General features: G+C 39.1%; 2 pseudogenes; both read right to left on the bottom strand.

Annotated features, from left to right (window-relative positions):
* Window positions 1-6,512: 6,512 nt before the first annotated feature.
* On the bottom strand, window positions 6,513-8,416 carry LOC117981391 (NADH-ubiquinone oxidoreductase chain 5-like; annotated as a pseudogene).
* Window positions 8,417-11,451: 3,035 nt separating this feature from the next.
* On the bottom strand, window positions 11,452-13,063 carry LOC117981394 (cytochrome c oxidase subunit 2-like; annotated as a pseudogene).
* Between the last annotated feature and the right edge of the window lie 6,546 nt (window positions 13,064-19,609).

Raw genomic sequence — 19,609 nt, 5'->3', positions numbered from 1 at the left:
TGGAAATAAAACTATTTTTATAAAGAGATTGTCATTACACAAAATTTAGAAAGTTGATTAATCCTGAGGGAGCAGAAGAAGCTATGATTGTGGGGTACAACAGAGAATCCAAGATACTGATATTGTACTCTTTCTTAATCTAGGTAATAGGACACTGATGCTAATCTTGTTACTGAAACACCAGGGATTTGGTCTAGGTCCTGCTGCTTGCTTCACAGAAAGCCAATCACTGAGACAACAAGTATTGCCGAAGAAGAAGGCTTTCATTGAGTGCTGCAGGCAAGGAGATGGAACCTCAGTCTCAAGTTCATCTCCCTGACTTCTAATTAGAGGCTTATATAGCAGGGACAAAAATGTAGTAATGTGTAAACAAAACAGGAACTAGGGAGGGGCAGGGAAGCAACATGATGAATGAGAAATTCAGAGCCCCATTGTCAGGATGTGGTAATCTGGTGAGTTTCAGTTTTTCCATATGTTTTTTGAGAGCCTGAAAGTCCTTTTCTGAGGAAGGAACTCAGATAAAACAAATATAAGTTTCATGCCTTAAGACCAGAAAGATCAATTTCTATGTTCATCTAAAAGAACGATCTATGGGATTACTGGGTTGGTTTCAGTTCCCCCTTTCTGTTTTGTTTATAAATTCCTTAATCATGAAAGGCTGTCAGTCTTTCTGGCTGCTTCATGATGAAGAGGGGTGCCACAGTCAGCTCCATACTATGGGTGACCATGTAGCCACCTAGGAATCAAAGGTTACTCTTATAGAGTTTCCTTCTGACATACAATATTTCTCTCTCCAGTCTCCCACTTCCAAAGACAAAACAGAGTAGGACCAATCTACCTGCAAAATATGTTTCAGTCCCATATACTTGGCCTGATTACCCACATGAAGTGCAGCAAGAATTATTGTCCGCATAGGCTCTCCTAAATTGGCTTTGGCAGAACCTCTCATATGGCCATTTCAGTCAGAGCCCTGAGAAAATAACCATTACAAAAGAAAACTTGTGGTTATTAAATGTATGCAAACAGACACATTGCCGTTAATTAGAATATTCACAAATAGCTTACAAATTCTGGAGAAATTAGGCAGACCAAGAAATGACTCAAATTCTGTTTACAAAAGTATACTCTACTCAATATACATAAAGTATATTTCAATACTATAAGTAGCTCAAAAGGAAAAAACTCTCCAGACTCTGAAAAGCAAAACAAAAACAATCCACAATATTTCAAACCAAAGCACCATAAAAAATCATTTCTGTTCTCCATTAGTTCAGTCCATGCATGTCAACACCTTCTCTGCTTCATATTGGGTTAGTAATCTCTATGAACACAGCAATCTTTCAATTAATGCCCTGCAAATTTTCTCTCTAACCAAGGGCACAATCTCCAAATTTATCAGAAACTTGCATTCAATAGTCCTTTTCATGAACTCCTCCAAAGAAGCAAACCCTGGACTGTAGCTGATTATAAGTCACTTTTTCTGAGAAGAATCAAAGCAAAACATCAATTGTGGATGACAAAAGTCTTAACACAGCCATAGTTAAAGACACGGTTGACAAGGAAATTTGGTTATTTATGTGGCATACAACAATTTAACATAATAATTACAACATACATTAAGAATTTTAGGAATGTCATACTATCCTGGACCACATATGAACAATACATCTGTATAAATATAACCCAAAGGAAGGTAAACACCACCTCAGATTTTACAATATTTCCACTAACATAACAAATAAACCTAATAAGCCTAATATGTCTCTCTTGGACTTCAGGGAACCTCATATCAAAAAAGGTAGTTTAAGATCAAAAAGACTAAATTTAGAACCTGGAATTTTGTTGAAAGTCTGTCAAGTATCAAGGTTTTAAGAAACTTGATATGATAAAGTAGGATCACTGATTACCATAAAACAGTCATTCATTTATCCATAATGATAAAACAAAAACTTTTACCTTTTGATAGAGGAGACTCAGTTTCCCAAACAATAAGACCTAATACAGACAGCATGAGGCCAGCTATATCTGTCTCTCCTTCCTCCATCTTCTCCCTGCAGTTTGCTCAGAAGGTAAACAAAATATTTTCTCTCAAAATTACACAAACATTTTGTTCAAAAGAGAAAAAGTTTGCCTTTACATGGTGTATAATAAATGTGAAAATTGATTTTAATAAAACCTCGTAAACAAATCTGCCTACTTTTAATCAGTTTGACCATAAGATTTCCATAAACTTTTTATAACATTTTCCAATTTTCTATTAAATACCAGGTCAATGGTCCAAGAAAACCCTGTTATTCCAACACATGGGCCCAGATGCTGGCCTTGTATCAGAGTGCCTTTGATATTAATGTTTAATTTATAGAAAAACTCTGAACTAATCTTATCCCGCAAAATCGGCGCTTATAATTGTAAGCACCCATCTCTTCCACAATAGTCTCTGGTCTTAGAGAATTACATAGTTTTAATTCCTGGCCCTATGTCTCACAAAAGCAATACATTTTGATTGTCACCTTCTCCCTAGTCTAGTGATGATGCTTCAACTGGTGTCAATGCTCAAAATGTAGCAGGGGTTGGTGCTTTCTTTAGACCCAAAAGTCAAAGCCCTGTAACTTAACAGCACAGGCCTTAGTTAATAGGATATTTATGCTGCAGAAAAATCCTATCATTTTCTCTAACATGTTACAAATTAAAACACTGTGATTTGGTGTTTGGGAATTACTGCCTGCAGTACTTCAAACCACTGTATTAAAGTAGTTAGGTATTCTTTGCATATATCTAATTGCCAGCATTCTGGCAATTATGACCGAACACATCAAAAATGTCGTAGGTCCTATGCGAAACTTACCAGAGTAAGACAACTAACTTTTTTCTTCATCATTAAAAAATGATAAATGCAAATATCAGATTTGGAAATTCAATGAGAAATACTCTCCTCTCACTTAAATACTATATGACAAAACAAGAACAAAGTAAGAATAAGCAAATGATAATTTCCTTATAATTTTTAAAGAGCATCACCACGTATTTCCAAGATTGCTTTCTAGATATAGTACCGACAACTGATTATGTTACCGGTGGAGGGTGTACAGATTCTTGGTATTTTTAACAAAGAATTGGACAAAAAGCACAAAGCAAGGAAATAATGAAGCAACAAAAGCAGAGCTTTATTGAAAATGAAAGGACACTCCACATGGGGGGAGCAGGCCCAAGCAAGCAGCTCAAAGGCTCTGTTACAAAATTGTCTTGGGTTTAAATATCCTCTAGATGTTTCCCATTGGTTACTTGCTGTATGCCCTATGGAAATGAAGAGGCTGAAGTAAAGTTATAAAGTCATTTACTTGATGCACACCCTGTGTACAAATGAAGAGGATATTTCCTGTTACAGCTGAAGTAGAGTTACAAAGTTATTTACTTGATCATAGGAAGTTGGAGTTTTTTTATTTGATTTAGTTCTAGGAAGTCCTTAGGTTCCCTGCCCCCAGACCCTGTTCTCCTACCTCAATTAGATAACTCTCATCACCAAAATCTTCAAACCAGTGCAACAGCTGCAAATATTTTAAGTACAACATGAAGGCCCATCACTGATAAATGGCTTGAGATAAAAAATCACTAGAAAGTCTCACCCTTTTTTATATTACTACTTAATCCAAGTGTTCACTGTTTCGTTTATCAAAATGAAAAGATGAAATTTGAAATCTGGTTAGGCTAAATGTTAGGGCTCTTTGTTTTTGGGGTTTGGCAGAAATGTTTTTGAGTGCTATAACCAGAAGTGGGGGGAGGAGGGGGATTTGTGGAAATTTTTTATTGTAGTGTTGGTGTGAAGAACGGTTGCGTGTTCATTCGTTGGCTATTGTTATGTCCAACAAGCATGAATTAATTAACGCATTATGGTAGTTATGCTCGGCTGTAATATTGAACGTAGGTGCGATAAATAATGGAATGGGGCAGGAATCAAAGACAGATACTGCGACATAGGGTGCTCCGGGGCCAGCATTTCGCAATGCTATCGCGTGCACACCCGCCAGACGAAAATACCAAATGCATGGAGAGCTCCCGTGACTGGTTAATAGGGTGATAGACCTGTGATCCATCGTGATGTCTTATTTAAGGGGAACGTGTGGGACTTTTTAGATGTTATGGCCCTGAGGTAGGAACCAGATGCTGGATACAGTTCACTTTAGCTACCCCCAAGTGTTATGGGCCCGGAGCGAGGAGATTAGCACTCTTGTGAGGGATATTGATTTCACGGAGGATGGTGATTAAGGGATTCCTATCTGAGGGGGGCATCCGTGGGGGCAAGGAGGGATTTGACTGTAATGCGCTATGTACGATGGACGGTTTTATGTACTATGTACTGTTAAGGATGTATAGGTCTGTTGATATTCTAAGGGTTGAGGATTGCCTTTGGAGGAGGGGTTGATGTTCGGTAGTTGTGGGGGTTAGTTACTGTTCGTGCTTGTAAGCATGGGGGGGAGGTTTTAATGTGGGGTGAGTTTTGTATGCACTATGGACGTTCAAGTATTTGTAGTACTATATAATATTCATGGTGGCTGGCAGTAATGCACGATATACATGGCGGTTGTTGGTGGGTTAGCCAATACTTGGGTGGTACCCAAATTTGCTTCCCCATGAAAGAACAGAGAATAGTTTAAATTAGAATCTTAGCTTTAGGTGCTGATGGTGAAGTCAAGAACTTTTTCTCTGATTTGTCCTTGGAAGGAGGTCTTCGTCTCTGGTTTACAAGACCGGTGTATTAGGTTATACTACAAGGGCAGGTTCATTTGAGTATTTTGTTTTCGATTAGGGAGATGGCTGGTATTAGGATTAGAATTGTTGTGAAGTATAGTACGGACGCTACTTGTCCAATGATGATGAAGGGGTAGCTTACTGGTTGTCCTCCGATTCAGGTTAGGGTGAGGAGGTCTGCGGCTAGGAATCAATAAAGTAATTGACTCAATGGGCGGAATATTATGCTTTGTTGTTTGGACATGTGGAGAATAGGTACTACTGTTAGGATAAGGGTAGATAGCAGTAGGGCTAGGACGCCTCCTAGTTTGTTAGGGATAAATCGGAGAATTGTGTAGGCAAATAGGAAGTATCATTCGGGTTTGATGTGGGGTGGGGTGTTTAGGGGGTTAGCTAGGGTGTAGTTGTCTGGATCACCCAGGAGGTCTGGTGAGAATAGTGCTAGTGTCATTAGGGTGAGAAGAAAAAGGAATAGGCCTAGGATGTCTTTGATTGTGTAGTAGGGGTGGAAGGTAATTTTGTCGGAGTGGGAGGGGATGCCTAGGGGGTTATTTGATCCTGTTTCGTGTAGGAAGAGAAGGTGGAGGGCTGTTAAGGCTGTGATAATGAAGGGCAAGGTGAAGTGAAAGGTAAAGAATCGTGTGAGGGTGGGGCTATCTACTGAGTAGCTGCCTCAAACTCACTGGACTAGGTCTGTTCCAATGTATGGGATGGCAGATAGTAAGTTTGTGATTACTGTGGCTCCTCAAAAGGATATTTGGCCTCATGGGAGGACATAGCCTATGAAGGCTGTTGCCATGGTTGTGAGTAGGAGGATGATGCCAATGTTTCAGGTTTCTAGGTAGAGAAATGAGCCGTAATACAAGCCTCGGCCGATGTGTAGGAAGAGACAGATGAAGAACATTGAGGCGCCGTTAGCGTGAAGGTAGCAGATGATTCAGCCATAGTTTACGTCTCGGGTGATGTGGGCGATCGACGAGAAGGCGGTTGAAGCGTCTGGTGAGTAGTGTATGGCTAGGAATAACCCTGTGGTGATTTGAAGGATTAGGTAGGCACCAAGAAGTGAGCCGAAGTTTCATCATGTGGAGATGTTGGATGGGGTGGGGAGGTCAATAAATGAGTGGTTGATTAGTTTTACTAGTGGGTTAATTTTGCGTATCAGGGTCATTAGTGTTCTTGTAGTTGAAATACAACGATGGTTTTTCATATCATTGGTCGCGGTTGTAGTCCGTGCGAGAATAATGACATATGCTTTGTTTTTATTGAGTGTGGGTTTAGTAATAGGGTTTGTGGGGTTTTCTTGTAAGCCTTCCCCTATTTATGGGGGTTTAGTGTTGATTGTTAGTGGTATGATTGGGTGTGTTATTATTTTAAATTATGGGGGAGGTTATATAGGTTTAATAGTCTTTTTAATTTATTTGGGGGGGATGATGGTTGTCTTTGGGTATACTACAGCAATAGCTATTGAGGAGTATCCTGAGGCATGGGGGTCAGGGGTTGAGGTCTTGGTAAGTGTCTTAGTGGGGTTAGCGATGGAGGTGGGGTTAGTGTTATGGGTGAAAGAGTATGATGGGGTGGTGGTTGTGGTAAATTTTAATAGTGTGGGAAGTTGAATGATTTATGAAGGGGAGGGGCCAGGATTGATTCGGGAAGATCCTATTGGTGCGGGGGCTTTGTATGACTATGGGCGTTGATTGGTAGTGGTTACTGGTTGAACATTGTTTGTTAGTGTGTGTATTGTAATTGAGATTGCTCGGGGTAATAGATTATGTAATTAGAAGAAGAGTTATGAGAAGTGGGAAGAAGAAGGAGAGGAAATATAGTTTGATTCTGCCTTTTTGGGTTGAGGTAGTGATGGAGGCAGAGATTTGGTATTGTGAGATTGTTTTAGATAATAGTTTTTCTAGTCAAATTAGGTCTAGAAGGAGTAGGGGTAGATTTTGGCTTGTAAGAAGGCCTAGGTAGGGGATTGTGTGGTGTATAATATTGGGGTAGAATCCGAGCATGTTGGAGAAGTAAAATGTATATAGTGGGGATTTTATTTTGAGCTTGTTGGTTAGGTAGTTGAGGTCTAGGGCTGTTAGAAGTCCTAGGGAAGTGATGCCTAGGGCTGTGAGTTTTAAGTAAAGTGGGATTGTCATTTGGGGGATAGATGTGGGGAGAATATTGTTGGTGATGAGAAACCCTGCGAACAGGCTTCTGATTGTCAGGCGTTTAATGGGATTTAATAGGGCGGGGTTGTTTTCGTTGATGTTGGTAAGGGTTGGGAAGTGAGGTTGACCCGTTAGGGTGAGAAGAATTATTCGAGTGCTATAGGCGCTCGTTAGGGAGGTGGCTATGACAGTAATAGATAGGGCTCAGGCGTTTGTGTATGATATGTTTGCGGTTTCGATGATGAGGTCTTTGGAGTAGAAACCTGTAAGAAAGGGTATTCGTGCTAGTGCCAGGCTGCCAATGGTGAGGGAAGTTGAAGTGAGGGGTATGGTTTTGAGTAGACCTCCTATTTTTCGGATGTCTTGTTCATTGTTGAGGTTGTGGATGATGGATCCAGAGCATATAAATAGCATGGCTTTGAAGAAAGCGTGGGTGCAGATGTGTAGGAATGCTAGGTATGGTTGGTTGATGCCAATTGTGACTATTATGAGTCCTAGTTGGCTTGAAGTAGAGAAGGCTACGATTTTTTTTATGTCATTTTGTGTGAGAGCACAGACTGCTGCGAACAGAGTAGTGATAGCGCCTAGACATACTGTAAGAGTCTGAGTTGGTGGGCTATTTTCTGCTAGGGGGTGGAAGCGGATGAGTAGGAAGACTCCTGCTACAACTATAGTGCTTGAGTGGAGTAGGGCTGAGACAGGGGTAGGGCCTTCCATGGCTGAGGGGAGTCAGGGGTGAAGGCCTAATTGAGCCGATTTGCCTGCTGCTGCTAGGAGGAAGCCTAGTAGCGGGATAAGGCTAGGGTTGGCACTTAAGAGAGATATTTGTTGTGGGTCTCATGAGTTGGAGTGTAGGAGAAATCATGCTAGGGCTAGGATGAAACCGATGTCGCCAATACGGTTGTATAGGATTGCTTGGATGGCTGCTGTGTTGGCGTCTGCTCGAGCATATCACCAGCCAATGAGTAAAAAGGATATGATCCCCACGCCTTCTCCGCCGATGAAGAGTTGGAATAGGTTGTTAGCGGTGACTAGGATTAGCATGGTGATTAGGAAAATAAGCAGATATTTGAAGAATTGATTAATGTTTGGGTCTGAGTTTATATATCATAGTGAGAATTCTATGATGGATCACGTGACAAACAGTGCTACAGGGATAAATATTATGGAGAAATAATCTAGTTTAAAGCTTAGGGAGAGCTGAATTCTTTGGGTTGTTGCTCAGTGTCAGTTTGAGATAATAACTTCTTGATCTAGGCATATGAATATTGTTGTGGGGAAGAGGCTAATAACAAAGGTGGATGCGATAATGGATTTTACATAGTGGGGATATGAATTTTTTTTGTTAGGATTAATGAAGGTGGTAAGGATGGGGGGAATTAAGGAAGTTAGGGCTAGGGTGGTTATGGTAGTGTACATGATTATTACTTTTATTTGGAGTTGCACCAAAATTTTTGGGGCCTAAGACCAACGGATGGCTGTTATCCTTTAAAAGTTGAGAAAGCCATGTTGTTAGACATGGGACTATGAGTTAGCCGTTCTTATGAGCTTTCTCGGTAAATAAGGGGTTATGAGCCTCTGTTGTCAGATTCACGATCTGATGTTTTGGTTAAACTATATTTACAAGAGGTAAATCCAGTAATAATATCAGGGTTGAGGGATAGAAGGAGGATGGGGGATAGGTGTATAAATATGAGAGTGTTTTCTCGTGTAAGTGAGGGTTTTATGTTGCTAATGTGATGTGTGAGTGAGCCTCACTGTGTTGTGGTAAATATATAGAGGGAGTATAGCGCTGTGATTGACATGTTAAGTCCTGTAAGTAGGAGGGTGATATTTGATCAGGAGAATGTGGTTACTAGTATGGAGAGTTCTCCTAGTAGGTTAATGGTGGGGGGCAAGGCGAGGTTAGCAAGGCTCGCTATAAGTCATCAAAAGGTTCTTAGAGGGAGTAGGGTTTGAAGTCCTTGAGAGAGAATTATGATGTGGCTGTGGGTTCGTTCGTAGTTTGAGTTTGCTAGGCAGAATAATAATGAGGATGTAAGTCCGTGGGCAATTATGAGAATAACTGCGCCGGTGAAGCTTCAGGGGGTTTGGATAAGAATGGCTGTTACTACAAGGGCTATGTGGCTAATTGAAGAGTATGCAATGAGTGATTTTAAATCCGTTTGTCGCAGGCAGATGGAGCTTGTTATGATTATGCCTAACAGAGACAGGGCGAGGAAAGGGTAAGCTATATGTTTTGTCAGGGGGTTGAGAATGAGTGTGAGGCGTATTATGCCATAGCCACCTAATTTTAAGATTACTGCAGCAAGTACTATTGAGCCAGCAATGGGGGCTTCAACATGGGCTTTAGGGAGTCACAGGTGGAGCCCGTAAAGGGGTATTTTTACTATGAAGGCTATTGTGTATGCCAGTCATATTAAGTTATTAGCTCAGGAGTTCGATAGTTCTTGGGCAGTAAGGGTGAGTAGTAAAATATTTAGTGAGCCCAGGGTGTTGTGGGTGTGGATTAATGTGATGAGTAGGGGGAGGGAGCCTACTAGGGTGTAGAATAGGAAATATGTACCTGCGTTCAGACGTTCTGGTTGGTTGCCTCATCGGGTTATGATAGCTAGGGTGGGGATAAGTGTGGCTTCGAAGAAGATATAGAATATGATTATCTCTGTGGCTGTGAATGTTATAATCAAGGAGGTTTGGAGGGAGATTAGTATAGAGAGGTAGAGTTTTTTTGTGATAGTGGTTTGTTGGATAGGTGGCGTTGGCTTGCTATGATTGTGAGGGGTAGAAGTCAGGTAGTCAGTATTAGGAGGGGGGTCGTTAGGGGGTCGGAGGAGAAAGATAGGGAGCAGCTAAATAGATTGTTGTTGATTTGGTTGAAAAATAGTAGGGGGATGATGCTGATAATTAGGCTGTGGGTGGTTGTGTTGATTCAAATTATATGTTTTTTGGAGAATCATGTTAGTGGTAGTAATATGATTGTTGGGACAATTAGTTTTAGCATTGGAGTAGGTTTAGGTTTTGTACGTAGTCTAGGCCGTATGTGTTAGAGATTGAGACTAGTAGGGCTAGGCCTACTGCTGCCTCGCAGGCAGCAAAGACCAACATGGTGATAGGTACGATATTGGCTAAGAGGGAGTGGGTATTAAGGGTTGTGAGAGTAGCTATAATAAATAGTGATAATATTATTCCTTCTAGGCATAGTAGGGAGGATATCAGGTGTGAGCGGTATACTAGTATTCCTAGAAGTGAGATGGTAAATGCTAGTATAATGTTTATATAAATAAGGGGCATTTGGTAAATATGATTATCATAATTTAATGAGTCAAAATCATTCGTTTTATTTAAACTATATACCAATTCGGCTCAGTCTAACCCTTTTTGCAATCATTCGTAGGCCAGGCTTAGGGTTAGGATAATGATTAGTAAGAGGGATGATATGACTATTAGTGGTATGTTGGTTGTTTGTAGGGCCCATGGTAAGGGCAATAGGAGAGCAATTTCTAGGTCAAATAATAGGAAGGTGATGGCTCCTAGGAAAAATTTCATGGAGAATGGAATGCGGGCGGGGGATATGGGGTCGAAGCCACATTCGTAAGGGTTAGATTTTTCTATGTAATTGTTGAGTTGTGGTAATCAGAATGTAATAATTATTAGTAGTAGGGCTAGAAGGGTATTGACTATTAAAATTAGGGTGAAGTTTATTACTCTTTTTTGAGTATTATCAAAACTAGTTAATTGGAAGTTAACGGTACTGCTTATACTAAAAGAGTAGGACCCTCATCAGTAGATGGAGACGTATAGAAATAGTCAGACTACATCTACGAAGTGCCAGTATCAGGTGGCGGCTTCAAAGCCGAAGTGATATTTAGATGTAAAGTGAAATATTAGTTGGCGGATGAGGCAGATAGTGAGGAAAGTTGATCCAATGATGACGTGGAGTCCGTGAAAGCCTGTGGCTACAAAAAATGTTGAGCCATAGACGCCATCGGAGATGGTAAAAGGGGTTTTGAAGTACTCTGAGGCTTGTAGGAGGGTGAAGTAGAGGCCCAGTAAAATTGTAATAAGTAGTGCTTGAATTATTTGGTTTCGGTTATTTTCTATTAGGCTGTGGTGGGCTCAAGTGATTGAGACTCCTGATGCGAGTAATGCGGATGTGTTTAAAAGTGGGACTTCTAGGGGGTTCAGTGGGGTGATGCCTGTTGGAGGTCAGTGCCCTCCTAGTTGAGGGGTAGGGGCCAGGCTGGAATGGTAGAAAGCTCAGAAAAATCCTGTGAAGAAAAGATTTCTGAGGTGATAAACAGGATTATCCCATATCGGAGATCTTTTTGGACGGGTGGTGTGTGGTGGCCTTGGTATGTGCTTTCTCGCATTACATCACGTCATCATTGGTATATGGTTAGTGCGTTGGTTAGTAGGCCTAGTGTGAGCAGGGTTGTGGAATAGAAGTGGAATCATATGGCTAAGCCAGAGGTTATTAGGAGGGCTGAGAGGGCCCCCGTTAGGGGTCATGGGCTGGGTTTTACTATATGATAGGCATGTGATTGGTGGGCCATTATGTGTTGTCGTGCAGGTAGAGGCTCACTAGAAGTGTAAAAACGTAGGCTTGGATTAGGGCGACGGCGATTTCCAGGATAGTTAATAAAATTAGAACTGTGAAGATGATGAGTGTTGAGGGAAGATTAATAACTGATATTGCTAATGTGACGCTTCCGATTAAGTGCATAAGTAGGTGACCTGCAGTGATATTAGCGGTCAGGCGTACAGCCAGGGCTATTGGTTGGATAAGTAGGCTGATGGTTTCAATAATGATTAGTATGGGGATAAGGGGTGTAGGTGTGCCTTGTGGTAAGAGATGGGCTAGGGCATTTTTAGTTTTGGAGCAAAAGCCTATAATTACTGCGCCTGCTCACAGGGGGATGGCCATGGCTAGGTTTATAGATAGTTGGGTGGTTGGTGTAAATGAGTGGGGCAGGAGCCCGAAGAGATTGGTTGTGGCAATAAAAATGATTAAGGATATTAGTATAAGAGATCAGGTTCATCCTTTGGTATTATGTATAGCTATTATTTGTTTTGAGGTCAGTTGAATTAGCCACTGTTGGGTGGTAATTAGTCAGTTGTTGATGAGGTATTTGGAGGTGGGGACCAGTAAAGGGGGAAATAGAATAATCAGTACTGCGGCGGGCAGGCCTAGGATTGTGGGGGCAATGAATGAAGCAAATAGATTTTCGTTCATTTTGATTCTCAGGGTTTATTGTAGTTTTTTATTTTTATAGTTTTTGGTAAGGGGGGTAGGTGGTAATTTGTATTAAATATTTTTAGTTGGGTGATGAGAAATAGTGTGAGGAGTATTGGGGCAATTATGGTGGGTCATACAGTGGTATTTAGCTGGGGCATTTCACTGTAAAGAGGTGTTGGTTCTCTTAATCTTTAACTTAAAAGGTTAATGCTAGGTTAGCTTTACAGTGAGCTTTGGAGAGGGGTGAGAGGGGTACTATAGGGTGAATACAGGTCCTATTTCAAAGATTTTTAGGGGGATTAATTCTAGGACGATGGGCATAAAACTGTGGTTTGCTCCACAGATTTCTGAGCATTGGCCGTAGTATACCCCTGGTCGTGTGGCGGTGAATGTGGTTTGGTTTAGGCGTCCGGGAATTGCGTCTGTTTTTAGGCCTAATGTGGGAACAGCTCATGAGTGTAAGACATCTTGTGACGTAATTATTATACGAACGGGGGCTTCAACTGGGAGGACCACCCGACTGTCAACGTCAAGGAGTCGTAGGTCACCTGGCTCTAGGAATAATGGAGGGAGTATATAGGAGTTGAAGATTAGTCCACCGTAGTCGGTGTATTCGTAGGTTCAATATCATTGATGGCCGATTGATTTGATAGTAAAGGAGGGGTCGTTGACTTCATCTGTTATGTAGAGGATATAAGATAATAGCGGGCAGGATAGTTCAGACGGTTTCTATCTCTTGGGCGTCTGAGATACTAGTATTAGTTAGTTTTGTTGTGAGTGTTAGGAAAAGGGTGTACAGGACTAGGAAGCAGATGAGAAAAATGATTATGAGGGCATGATCATGAAAGATTATTAGTTCTTCTATGATAGGAGAAGTAGCGTCTTGTAGACCTACTTGCGCTGCATGTGCCATTAAGATATACGGGGTTTAACCTGTAATTTAACTTTGACAAAGTTATGAAATGGTTTTTCTAATATCTTTTTGAAAAAGTCATGGAGGCCATGGGGTTGGCTTGAAACCAGCTTTGGGAGGTTCGATTCCTTCCTTTTTTGTCTAGATTTTATGTATACGGGTTCTTCGAATGTATGATAGGGTAGGGGGCATCCATATAGCCACTCCAGGTTTGTGGAGGGTTCTTCGATTATTAGGACTTTTCGTTTTGAAGCGAAGGCTTCTCAAATTATAAAAATTATTAATATTACTGCTGTTAGGGAAATAAATGAGCCCACAGATGATAGAATGTTTCATGTGTTGTATGCATCGGGGTAGTCCGAGTAACGTCGGGGTATTCCAGACAAGCCAAGAAAGTGTTGTGGGAAGAAGGTTAGATTTACGCCAATGAACATGATGGCAAAATGGATTTTGGCATAGGTTTGGTCCAGAGTGTAGCCTGAGAATAAGGGAAATCAGTGGATAAAACCCCCTATGATGGCGAATACAGCCCCTATTGATAGGACATAATGGAAGTGAGCTACGACGTAATATGTATCGTGCAGTATGATATCTATTGATGAGTTTGCTAGTACGATGCCGGTTAGGCCACCTACAGTGAAGAGAAAAATGAACCCTAGGGCTCAGAGTACTGCAGCAGATCATTTGGTATTGCTTCCATGGAGTGTAGCGAGTCAGCTAAATACTTTGACGCCGGTGGGAATAGCGATGATTATGGTAGCGGAGGTGAAGTAGGCTCGTGTGTCTACGTCTATTCCTACTGTAAACATATGGTGCGCTCACACAATAAACCCTAGGAAACCAATTGATATTATAGCCCAGACCATACCTATGTACCCGAATGGCTCTTTTTTTCCGGAGTAGTAAGTTACAATGTGGGAAATTATTCCAAAGCCGGGCAGGATAAGAATATAAACTTCGGGGTGACCAAAAAATCAGAATAGGTGTTGGTATAGAATAGGGTCTCCTCCTCCAGCTGGGTCGAAGAAGGTGGTATTGAGGTTACGGTCTGTTAACAACATTGTAATGCCAGCAGCTAGGACTGGGAGGGATAGAAGAAGCAAGACTGCTGTGATTAGGACGGATCAGATGAAAAGGGGTGTTTGGTATTGGGTTATGGCAGGGGGTTTTATATTGATGATTGTTGTAATGAAGTTGATGGCCCCTAGGATAGAGGAGATGCCTGCTAGGTGCAGGGAGAAAATGGTTAGATCTACAGAAGCTCCAGGATGAGAGTAATTTCCTGCCAAGGGAGGGTAGACTGTCCAACATGTTCGTTATCAAAAGTGAGTGTCACTTTAAATTAGTTTTAAAGAAATTCTAATTAATATAATTTCCTTAAGGACAAAGCCAATCTTTCCTGAACATTAAAACTGTACTCATTTCACAATTTTTTTCCTCAAAGGAAAGATCTGAAACCAATCCAAAGTGTTGATTCAATTGAGTCACCCTGGAAACAAACATCACTCAAATATTTTTGCACTCATCCACCTCTCCAAACAACAAAACATATAATGTACTATTTCTGTTCAGAATTTATAAAAATAGGTCTTTTACTTATTTAGCTGTCTAGATCATCAGAAGCAAGCAAAACCAATGAAATTCCAAGTGGCTGGTGTGCTCCATCAATTCCTGCAAGCCCCACCAAAGGCAACCTAGGAATTCCAGATAAATAGAACAGATGATGACTTGCTAGAAATGCATAGGAAACAAAATATTCACAGAACTAAACAGAAGCCTTCGACTGGAAGGTAAAAAATGTCTGTAGTTTTATATATGATTATATATGTATGCATACACAAGTAAAACCCAAAGGAGAAGAAACAGCAAAACAAATGAAAATTAGAAGCAAAAACAAATAAACAGGAAACCAGTCCTAAATTTCTCAGTTTACCTTAGAGGTCAAAGTGTTACCTAGAGTCTACAAACCCCATATAATGAATATTTTATTTTGATACACAATTCAATATCCTTAAGTCCACCAATATCACCATACATCCTGTGCAATTAAGAAATTCGCTCTAGGCACATGACGAGTAAGGACTCTAGTGTCAGCACTATCCATGCAAAATAGCATACATAGTGTGAAGCAATGCAAGCATGTACACTAAATCCAGCTTCATTCTTAACTATATAAAAAGAAAAATTGCCACCAGCCTGGCCAATATGGCAAAACTCCATCTCTACTAAAAAAAATTAGCCGGGCATGGTGGTGTGTGCCTGTAATTCCAGCAACTCAGGAGGCTGAGACAAGAGAATTGCTTGAATCTGGGAGGCGGAGGTTGCAGTGAGCCAAGATTGAGCCACTGCACTCCAGCCTAGGTGAAAGAGGAAGACCCTGTCTTCAAAAATAAATAAATAAATAGATAAATAAATAAATAAATAAATATCGCCAAACTGCCAATGCATTTCTTTACAATATTTCTTATTTTGCTTTAATCAAGACTAAGAGCTTTAACTATGAAAATGTTAATGAGACAAATTTCTTCAATTCTCTATCAGATTTTAAAGAATATTTTATTATCTAAACATTATCAACTTTTTATTCTCTCTGTATGTGAAAAGGAAGAGGAAAAACTACATATGACTTATACAGACCATCCACAGCATCCTGGGGTTTCCATTCAGCCCCAGATTTTCTCCTTCCCCTTCTCCTTCTCCTTCTCCTTCTTCTCCTCCTCCTGCACATGCCCTCCCCTTCTTCCTCCTCCTCCATCTCCTCCTTCTACTTCTCCTTCTCCTTCCTTCTTTCTTCTTCCCATTTTACTTCAGGACAAAAAATGTACCATACAAGATCCTTCCTCAAAATCATTACCTTTTCTTTATAACTTTCCTTACCAAAAACAAATAATCATATATATATGTATATATAACTTTTTCCACATCTTTCTCCCCTACTTACTGGTTCTTTACTACATTCTTTTATAAATAACCATTTTAAATCTGTAATTTGAACTAACTTTTAAATAATTTCTGAATTAGAGAAAAGTATTCTTTTTCTCACTAACAACACAAACTTTTTGGAACATTTTGTATACAGAATTATGTATTGACTAGAATTCTTATCCTTAGTAACCTAAAACTTTAGTGAAACCCTAAAAAGCAAGAAATCCTAAACTATCAGATAAAAGCATTTTATACATAAGAACAATTCCATAATTTTTAGAAACATTTCTCCATATCATAACCTTTTCTTAGTTGGAAATGACCCAGATATTTAATGAACATAAAAAATAATTTTAATATTTTCAGTTACTCAAAAAGTTGACCTAAAACATTTATCTCATTTACATGTACTCAATTCTTTCATTTTTAACAATTTATCTACATTACTCCTATAAACTGAGATATTAGACACTATAAAGCTAGTTATATCCTTGTTAACCACTTTTAAAATAACCATTTTTTAATAGCCAGCAAACATCAGATGCTCACCTAAAGAACAGCTTCAAAGTTAAACACATAGGTATTTTTTGCCAATAACTCAGAAAATTCAGCTAACAACATTAAATTAGTCTAATTTTTCAAAGAAGGCACACAAACCAAGATCATTTTATTTTGGCTGGGTAAATAGCTTTATAACCATCTATGCCAAACACAGACATCTCAAAATATCTGTCAAAGACAGATATAAAATGCAGACAACAATGTATGCTGACAATTCTGAAGACATTTTATTTTTATTTTACCAATAATTTTAAAGCCAGCTTGTTTAGTAATGATTTACTTAAGTCAGGTGAACTTGAAAATTGCTTGGATTTATTTACTTAATTTATGAGCACTTTTTAATTTATAAGCCAATTTGGTAGACACAGTATATAACTTAATAAATGTACATACAAGTAAACACATCTAGACATTTATACATACACACACACACACACACACACACACAGATCCACTAGCTTTTACCTTGGAACGCTAGCCATGAGATAGCAATACAAACTCACTGGTTTTACATGGTTACACTTTGTCCCAATAGATAAATATGTGCTATATATTTATCATATTTTTAATTTTTTGCTAGCGAAATTAAATTTCTCCATATATTTACCAGCAATTGAATTTATTATTCTGTAAATTAGCTCTTCATAAATTTCACTCAATTTCCACTATAGTCCTCAACTTTTCTTACTGGTTTTTTTAAATGCTCATTCTTGAAAAAGCTAGTAATTTTTATCTTATGATATTCAACTATTTTTACAGTTTTTCATTTAGTCTTGACTTTACTTATGCTCTATTTGTAATACATAGACTTTTAAATTGTTATGTACTTAATTCTGTTTATCCTTTTTTCCATTTTCACTTTAGGTATCATACAGAAAAAACATCCCCTCCTTAAATGTACTCTTTCGTATTTTATGGTTTAATTTTTATATATAAATCTTTATTCCGGTTGGAAATTATTTTGGTGACATGAGACAATACTCTAACTATATGTTTCTAAATATTTAACCAATTACATATTAACATTTTATGAATAATTTATTTCTTCAGTTAACAGATGCAACAGTTTTATCATATTTCTATTTAAAATATTTCAATATTTTAAATATTTAAAATATTTCTATTTTACTAATAGAAAAATATGTAAAATTAATTTTAATCAAATTCATTCTTGTATATGGTTGAAAATCAAAGAGTGCGGAAAATTCTGTAAGGCTTAAAACAGTTCTCTACCTCTCCATCCCCTGCCTGCTTCTCACAAATTACAGCCATGGCATCTTAGAGATGCAATATTGGTCACATGAAGGAAATGGAAAACATAAGAACAAATAAACTAACTCACCAGGGAGACAGTAAAATTTTGTGGCCAAATGGTAGCGAAACTTATGTTTGAACACAAAATTATATTTTTCTAGTAAAAACTGAACTGACAATTCGATCTTCAGTGAAAACACAGAGCATACCACTTCTTCCATAATGTAGAAGTCTTGTCACTAGGATTTTGTGAAGCATCCTACATTCTAGGGTATCTTTACCTAAATAGGAAATATCATTTCATCCCAGGATAGGGCTGTTCATATTCCTATGCCAAATGTATCTTCTGGTCACGTTATAATCCAGTTCATCCACTCCACTCCACTCCACTTCATTATTCATACGCAATAACATCCTCACATTGTATTGATTGATGTATAAGAAAGTCCTGCGTTTGGAAAATTTGGATCTGAAGTAGAGGAGAAAGAGACTATGAAGGCAGTTTGTTTTATTTCCCCAACAGTAAAGTTCCCTTGTAGAAAACGTAAAAAGTTGCGAGCATGAAATTTAAAATAATTCCACATTTTATTGCTTTGGAAAGCAGAGCTATCTTTAGCTACCAAGGAGACTAAGGAAACACAATGTGTCAAAACACTATGGAGACAAAGAAATAAGGAAGAAATTATCAGAATACGAAAGAAGTTCCCTTTGCTGCTAAGAAGTTATTTTAACATGACAGGAAAGGGGATCCTTTGGAATAGTAGCATGCTTCTCAGAACATTACAAATACTCTGCTCTTAAAAAAGTGTGATTTAGTAGGTTTAAAACACAGCAAGTCTTACGCATCCTGATTCCACTTCAGATATGAAACAGAGGAAACAACAGAAATTGTCCAGGGATCTATACAAGTGCCAGATATTTTCTTTTTCAAATTTATCAAGGGACTTAAAAACTTTTTGAATATATCTGAAATAATAAATACCCGTAGTTTCCCATTGTTATACATATATATTTGGATCAGTCATATACTAAATGATAATTACTACATTTTCTCTGGGCGGAAAAACAATGTACTCATTCAAGAAAAATATCTGCGGCCGGGCATAGTGGCTCACGCCTGTAATCCCAGCACTTTGGGAGGCCGAGGCGGGCGGATCACGAGGTCAGGAGATCGAGACCATCCTGGCTAACACGGTGAAACCCCGTCTCTACTAAAAATACAAAAAATTAGCCGGGCATGATGGCGGGCGCCTGTAGCCACAGCTACTCGGGAGGCTGAAGCAGAAGAATGGCGTGAATCCGGGAGGTGGAGCTTGCAGTGACCCGAGATCGCACCACTGCACTCCAGCTCGGGGGTCAGAGCGAGACTCCGTCTCAAAAAAAAAAAAAAAAAAAAAAAAAAGACAGCTGCACAATTTATGAAATATTTTAATATGTGAAACATAAAAGTTCAAAATTGAAAAATAAAATTATTGTTAATAAGTTAGTTGTCTGGTGTTATACTAGGAGAATGAGTAGTCCTTGCTAATTACAGAGAACTGAGGATCATTTATAATTAGATACATATATTTTCACATTGGGTGTCTTGCTAGGATAGACATTATGATTTAAGGGACCCAGTCAAATTATAAAAATTTTTAACATTTGCAATAATTTCAGAACTAATTGAGTTACTGAACCATTCCTTTGTTCGTCTTGTTGTTTATTTGCTTGTTTCAGTTTAAGGCTTATTAGAAAGAAATAAAGGAAGGAAGGAAAAGAAAAAGAAACAGGAGGGAATAGACCAAGGGCAGAAAATATTAAGGAGGTCAAGAAGCGTAG

Source organism: Pan paniscus, chromosome 7 (genome assembly GCF_029289425.2).
Source record: "Pan paniscus chromosome 7, NHGRI_mPanPan1-v2.0_pri, whole genome shotgun sequence".
NCBI lineage: Eukaryota > Metazoa > Chordata > Mammalia > Primates > Hominidae > Pan > Pan paniscus.
This window is presented reverse-complemented; position numbering and strand designations above follow the sequence as displayed.